Consider the following 6,599-nt stretch of genomic DNA (forward strand, 5'->3'; position numbering starts at 1 on the left):
TCCTTGAGGGTGGAGTCACATGTAGGTAGGAGAGTGAAGGGGGAGTTTGGTATGCTTGCATTTATTGGTCATTAGATTGAAAAAGGAGTTGGAAGGTCATGTTGTGGCTGTACAGGACAGTCTTTAGGCTACTTTTGGATTATCGTGTGCAATTCTTGGTCTCCCTCCTATGAGAAAGATGACAAACTTGAGGGGGTTCAGAGGAGATCCACAGGGCTGTTTCTTGGGTTGAAGAGTTTGAGCTGTATGAAGACACTGGATAGGTTGGGGCTGTTTTCCCTGGAGAGTCGAAGGCTGAATAGGGACCTTATGGGTATTTCAAAAAATCATGAGGGTCATGGATAGGGTAAATCGACAAGGACTTTTTCCTAGGTTGGGTGGTTTCAGGACTAGAGGTTTAGGGTGAGAGGGAAAAGATTTAAAAGGGGCATAAGGTGCAACTCTTTCACAGGTTGTGAAAGGGGGTGTTGCATGGATAGCATGAGCTGCTCAAAGAAATGGTGCAGATTGGTACAATTACTACATTGAAAAGATACCTGGATGGGTTTATGAATTGAAAGGGTTAGAGGGGTATGGGTCAAGTGCAAACAAATGGGACTGGATTTATTTAGGATTTCTGGTCAGCAGGCACAAGTTGGACTGAAGGGGTTGTTTCATGCTGTACATCCGTACCAATCTATCTTTTGGGGTCCGTTCAGTTTTTGGAACCTCCTGCTCCCTCCAGGAAATAACATATTGCACATGTAAAAATCTCCATGGTTTGTTCGTTGGAACTGTTGGGAAAGCCTTTGTTGTCCAAAGACTGAACAGACTTGAATGGCTTAAGTGACTGTGCATGTCTTTTTTTACCGAATGAAGTAAATTTTTGAAATAAAAAAGAAATCTGGAGGGGGAAACAAGATGCAGATTCATACAGCTAAACCTTGCAGCCTTTTGTGCCGTTTGTGAACATCTAAAGCATGAGCAATGCGCTCTGAGATAGGATTGTTCCCAGAGAGGAGACACACGGTGAGTGCCATCTTGGTAGGGGAGGTGATGGCTGAATAATATTATCGTTGGACCTGTTAATCCAGAGAGCCTGGCCATGGTCTGGGGACCCGGTTCAAATACTGCTATGGAAGAAGGTGACATTTGTATTCAACAGAAATCTGGAAACTTAGAATTTAATGAGGACCATGAATCCATTGTCGATTGTTAGGAAAACCCACCTAGTTCACTAATGTCCTTTAGGGAAGAAAACTGCCATCCTGACCTGGTCTGGCCTACACGTGACTCTAGACCCACATCAATGTGGTTGACTCTTAACTGCCCTCTGGGCAATTAGGTATGGACAATAAATGCTGACTGAGGCCCTCATCACGTGAATGAATTAAAAAAAACACAGTGCCTCAATCCAATCCAGAAAATCACTCCATTAGAAATGAATGAAGGAAATGGAGTGGGCACTGTGTACAAAGTGCGATCCTGAAAAGTAAAATCAGAAAATGAAATGACTAAACATTTGGGATTTGCTTTCTCAAAAAGTCAGCCCCTCGCATTTATCTGAATTCAGCTCTATCTGCCACTTCTCATCCCATTGGCCCATCTGGTCAAGATCCTGTTGTAATCTGAGGTAACCCTCTTTGCTGTCCACTTCACCTCCAATTTTGGTGTCATTTGCAAACTTACTAACTGTACCTCTTACGCTCGCATCCAAATCATTTATGTAAATGACAAAAAGTAGAGGACACAGCACCGATCCTCGCAGCACTCCACTGGTCACAGGCCTCCAGTCTGAAAAACAACCCTTCACCACCACCCTCTGTCTTCTATCTTTGAGTAAGTTCTGTACCCAAATGACTAGCTCTTCCTGTTTTCCATGAGATCTAACCTTGCGAATCAGTCTCCCATGGGGAACCTTGTCGAATGCCTTACTGAAGTCCACATAATTCACATCTACCGCTCTGCCCTCATCAATCCTCTTTGTTACTTCTTCAATAAACTCAATCAAGTTGAGAGACATGATTTCCCACACACAAAGCCATGTTGACTATCCCTAATAAGCCTTTGCATTTCCAAGTACAGGTACATCCTGTCCCTCAGGATTCCCTCCAACAACTTGCCCACCACCGAGGTCAGGCTCACTGGTCTATAGTTCCCTGGCTTGTCCTTACTACCCTTCTTAAACAGTGGCACCACGTTTGCCAACTCGCAGTATTCTGGCACCTCACCTGTGACGATTGATGATACAAATATCTCAGCAAGGGGCCCAGCAATCACTTCTCTAGCTTCCCACAGAGTTCTCGGGTACACTTGATCAGGTCCCGGGGATTTATCCACCTTTACCCATTTCAAGACATCCAGCACTTCCTCCTCTGTAATCTAGACATTTTGCAAGATGTCACCATCTATTTCCCTACAGTCAATATCTTCCATACCCTTTTCCACAGTAAATACTCATTTAGTATCTCCCCCAGTTTCTGTGGCACCACACAAAGGCCGCCTTACTGAACTTTGAGGGGCCCAATTCTCTCCCTAGTTACCCTTTTGTCCTTAATGTATTTGTAAAAACCCTTTGGATTCTCCTTAATTCTATTTGCCAAAGCTATCTCATGTCCCCTTTTTTGCCCTCCTGATTTCCCTCTAAGTATCCTCCTACTTCCTTTATACTCTTTAAGGATTCACTCGATCTATGCTGTCTATACCTTACATATGCTTTCTTCTTTTTCTGAAAAAAACCCTCAGTTTCTTTAGTCATCCAGCATTCCCTATACCTACCAGCCTTTCTTTTCACCCTGACAATCATATGCTTTCTCTGGATTCTTGTTATCTCATTTCTGAAGGCATCCCATTTCTAGCCATCCCCTGACCAGCGAACATCTGCCCCAAACAGCTTTCAAAAGTTCTTGCCTGCTATGGTCAAAATTGGCCTTTCTCTAATTCAGAACTTCAACTTTTAGATCTGGTCTATCCTTTTCCATCACTATTTTAAAACAAATAGAATTATGGTCGCTGGCCCCAAAGTGCTCCCCCATTGACATTCACCTGTCCTGCCTTATTTCCCAAGAGTAGGTCAAGTTTTGCACCTTCTCTTGTAGGTACATCCACATACTGAATCAGAAAATTGTCTTGTACACACTTAAGAAATTCCTCTCCATCTAAACCTTTAACACTATGGCAGCCCCAGTCTATGTTTGGAAAGTTAAAATCCCCTACAATAACCACCCTATTATTCTTACAGATAGCTGAGATCTCCTCACAAGTTTGTTTCTCAATTTCCCTCTGACTATTAGGGGGTCTATAATACAATCCCAGTAACATGATCATCCCTTTCTTATTTCTCAGTTCCACCCGAATACCTTCTCTCGATGTATTTCCAGGAATATCCTCCCTCAACACTGCTGTAATGCTATCCCTTATCAAAAATGCCACTCCCCCCTCCTCTCTTGCTTCCTTTTCTATCCTTCCTGTAGCATTTGTATTCTGGAACATTAAGCTGCCAGTCCTGCCCATCCCTGAGCCATATTTCTGTAATTGCTATGATGTGCCAGTCCCATGTTCCTACCATGCCCTGAGTTCATCAGCCTTCCCTGTTAGGCCCCTTGCATTGAAATAAATACAGTTTAATTTATTAGTTTTACCTTGTCTCTGCTTGCCCTGACTTTTTGACTCACTTCTCTTCTCAACTGTACCAGTCTCTTTCCTCACTATCTCCCTGGGTCTCCTGCACCCTCCCCACCTCTCCCACCATGCTACTTCCCCCTCAGAATCCATCACCCACTTCATTTTCCAAAATAGCATACCTGTTTGAAATGGGTATATCCACAAAAGACTCCTGCACTAGCTGCCTACCTCTCTTACCTTTCCCGGAGTTAACCCATCTATGTGCCTGTATCTGAGACTTATCCCCGCGCCTTCCTATAATTGCCATCTATCACATACTGTTGCTGTTGCAAATTCCTCATTGCTTCTAACTGTCTCTCCAACTAATCCATTTGATCTGATAATATTCGCATCCAACAGCATTTATGGCACATATAAAACATGGAACATAGAACAATACAGCACAGAACAGGCCCTTTGGCCCTTGATATTGCACCAGTCTGTGAACTAATCTAAGCCCATCCCCCTTCATCATCCATGTGCTTATCCAAGGATTGTTTAAATCTCACTAATGTTGCTGAGTTAACGACATTGGCAGACAGGGCATTCCATGCCGTTAGCATTCACTGAGTACAGAACCTGCCTTTGGCATCTGTCTTAAATCTATCACCCCTCAATTTGTAGGTATCCCCCCTCGTACAAGCTGATGTCATCATCCTCATAAAAACACTTTCACTGTCTATCCATCTTTTATGTCTCTATTAAATACCCTCTTAGCCTTCTTCTCTCCAAGGAGAACAGACCAAGTCTCTCAGCTTTCCTCATAAGACCATCCCTCCAGGGCAGGCAACATCCTGGTAAATCTCTTCTACACCTTTTCCGATGCTTTTACATCTTTCCTGTAATGGCCAACCAGAACTGTACACAATATTCCAAGTGTGGCCACACTAGCATTTTGCATCGTTGCAGTATGACATTATGGCTGTCGAACTCAATACCTCTACCAATAAAACTGAAAACACCATATGCTTTCTCAACAGCGCTATCAACCTGGGTGGAAACTTTCAGGGATCTATGTACATGGACTCCAAGATCCCTCTGGACACCCACATCACCAAGAATCTTTCCATTGACCCAGTATTCTGCCATCCTGTTATTCTTCCCAAAGTGAATCACCTCACATTTATCTGCAGTGAACTCATTTGCCACCTCTCAGCCCAAATCTGCAGTTTATCCAAGATCCCCTGCAATCTACAATATTCTTCCACACTGCCAACTTTTCCATTGACTTTAGTGTCCTCTGCAAACTTACTAATCTATCCACCTATGCCTGCATCCAAGTCATTTATAAAAGTGACAAACAGCAGTGGTCCTAGAATAGATCCTCGTGGCATACCACCAGTAATCAGACTCCAGGCTGAATATTTTTCATCAACCACCACTCGCTGCCTTCTCACAGAAAACCAGTTTCTAATCCAAACTGCTAAAACAACCTCAGTCCCGTTCCTCTGCATTTTCTCCAACAGCCTACTATGTGGAACATTATCAAAGGCTTGACTGAAGTCCAAGTCAACTGCCCTACTCTCATCCATATGCTTGGTCACCTTCTCAAAAAAACTCAATGATGTTTGTGAGATATAACCTGCCCTTTACAAAACCATGGTGACTATCTGAAATCAAATTGTTGCTTGCTAGATGGTTTAAAATCTATCTCTTAGAATCCTCTCCAAAACTTTTCCTACAACAGATGTAAGGCTTACTGGTCTATAATTACCTGGGTCATCTTTACTGCCCTTCTTGGACAACATTTGCATTCCTCCAGTCCTCTGGTATGAAACCTGTAGATAATGATGACTCAAAGATCAAGACCAAAAGCTCCAACATCTCTTCCCTTCCCAGAGAATCTTTGGATAAATCTAATCTGGCTCAGGAGACTTGTCTCCTTTCACTCATTCCAGAATTGATGACAACTCTTTTTTTTTTTACTAACCTCAATCCTAGAATCCACAGTAACCCTTAAACTCTCTTTAATCTCCCACATCTGACAAGAAGTACATATCACTGTACTAAAGGCCATTTTTGCTCCTTCACAATCTACACACCTAGAATATAACACCCTCGTATTCCTCTACAAAACACTGCCCCACTTTAAATTAATAATTCTGGCTTATATTTTAAATTTAATCAAGAGACATATCTTCAAAAACATATACAGAATAAAGAACCCACTCTACCCACTACTAAAGACTTTCTGTAGGCCACTTAAACAACTAAATTATCTGATTCTGTGCTGTGAACTTCACCCAAACAGTTCCTCCACGATCAGTTGTGAATTTCATTGTTTGTTAATTTTCCTAGACGCACTCCAGAGATACATGAATTCAAAACAGCAATTGCAGTAACTGTGCAGGTGCCCTCCCTCGCACCGGCACTGTCTTCACCATGTTTCCTTTGTCTTTTCTGCTCCCTTTTAAAACTGCTGTTGTTTTGCCTTTTTCAAAGGAAACATTAGAATTCTCTGTTAATGTGTGATACATTCTGCAGTGTATCTGGCTCTGAATTTGTCGACATCAAACAATTTTATTGACATCAGGGTCTTGTTTTCACAGGGACAGCGACACTGCTATCAAGGGGAATAAATGTTTAGAGATCTCGGGGATTGAGCAGGTTCACGTCATTGCTGGGCTTCAAGTGTCTGATGTATTTCCTTCATCACTTCGGTCAGTACATGTGTGGAGTTTGCATATTCTCCCTGTGTCTGCGTGGGTTTCCTCCGGGTGCTCCGGTTTCCTCCCACAAAAATGTGCAGGTGAGGTGATTTGGCCGTGCTAAATTGTCCGGAGTGTTAATTGAGGGGCAAATGTAGGGGAATGGGTCTGGGTGGGTTGCTCTTCGGAGGGTAGGTGTGGACTTGTTGGGCTGAAGGGCCTGTTTCCACACTGTAAATAATCTAATCTAAAAAAAAATTCAGAGGGGCTGAATGGCTTCAGAATGTTCTATTGTTGTGATCGGCGCTA

This window comes from Chiloscyllium punctatum, chromosome 30, assembly GCF_047496795.1.
Source record: "Chiloscyllium punctatum isolate Juve2018m chromosome 30, sChiPun1.3, whole genome shotgun sequence".
Taxonomy (NCBI): Eukaryota; Metazoa; Chordata; class Chondrichthyes; order Orectolobiformes; family Hemiscylliidae; genus Chiloscyllium; species Chiloscyllium punctatum.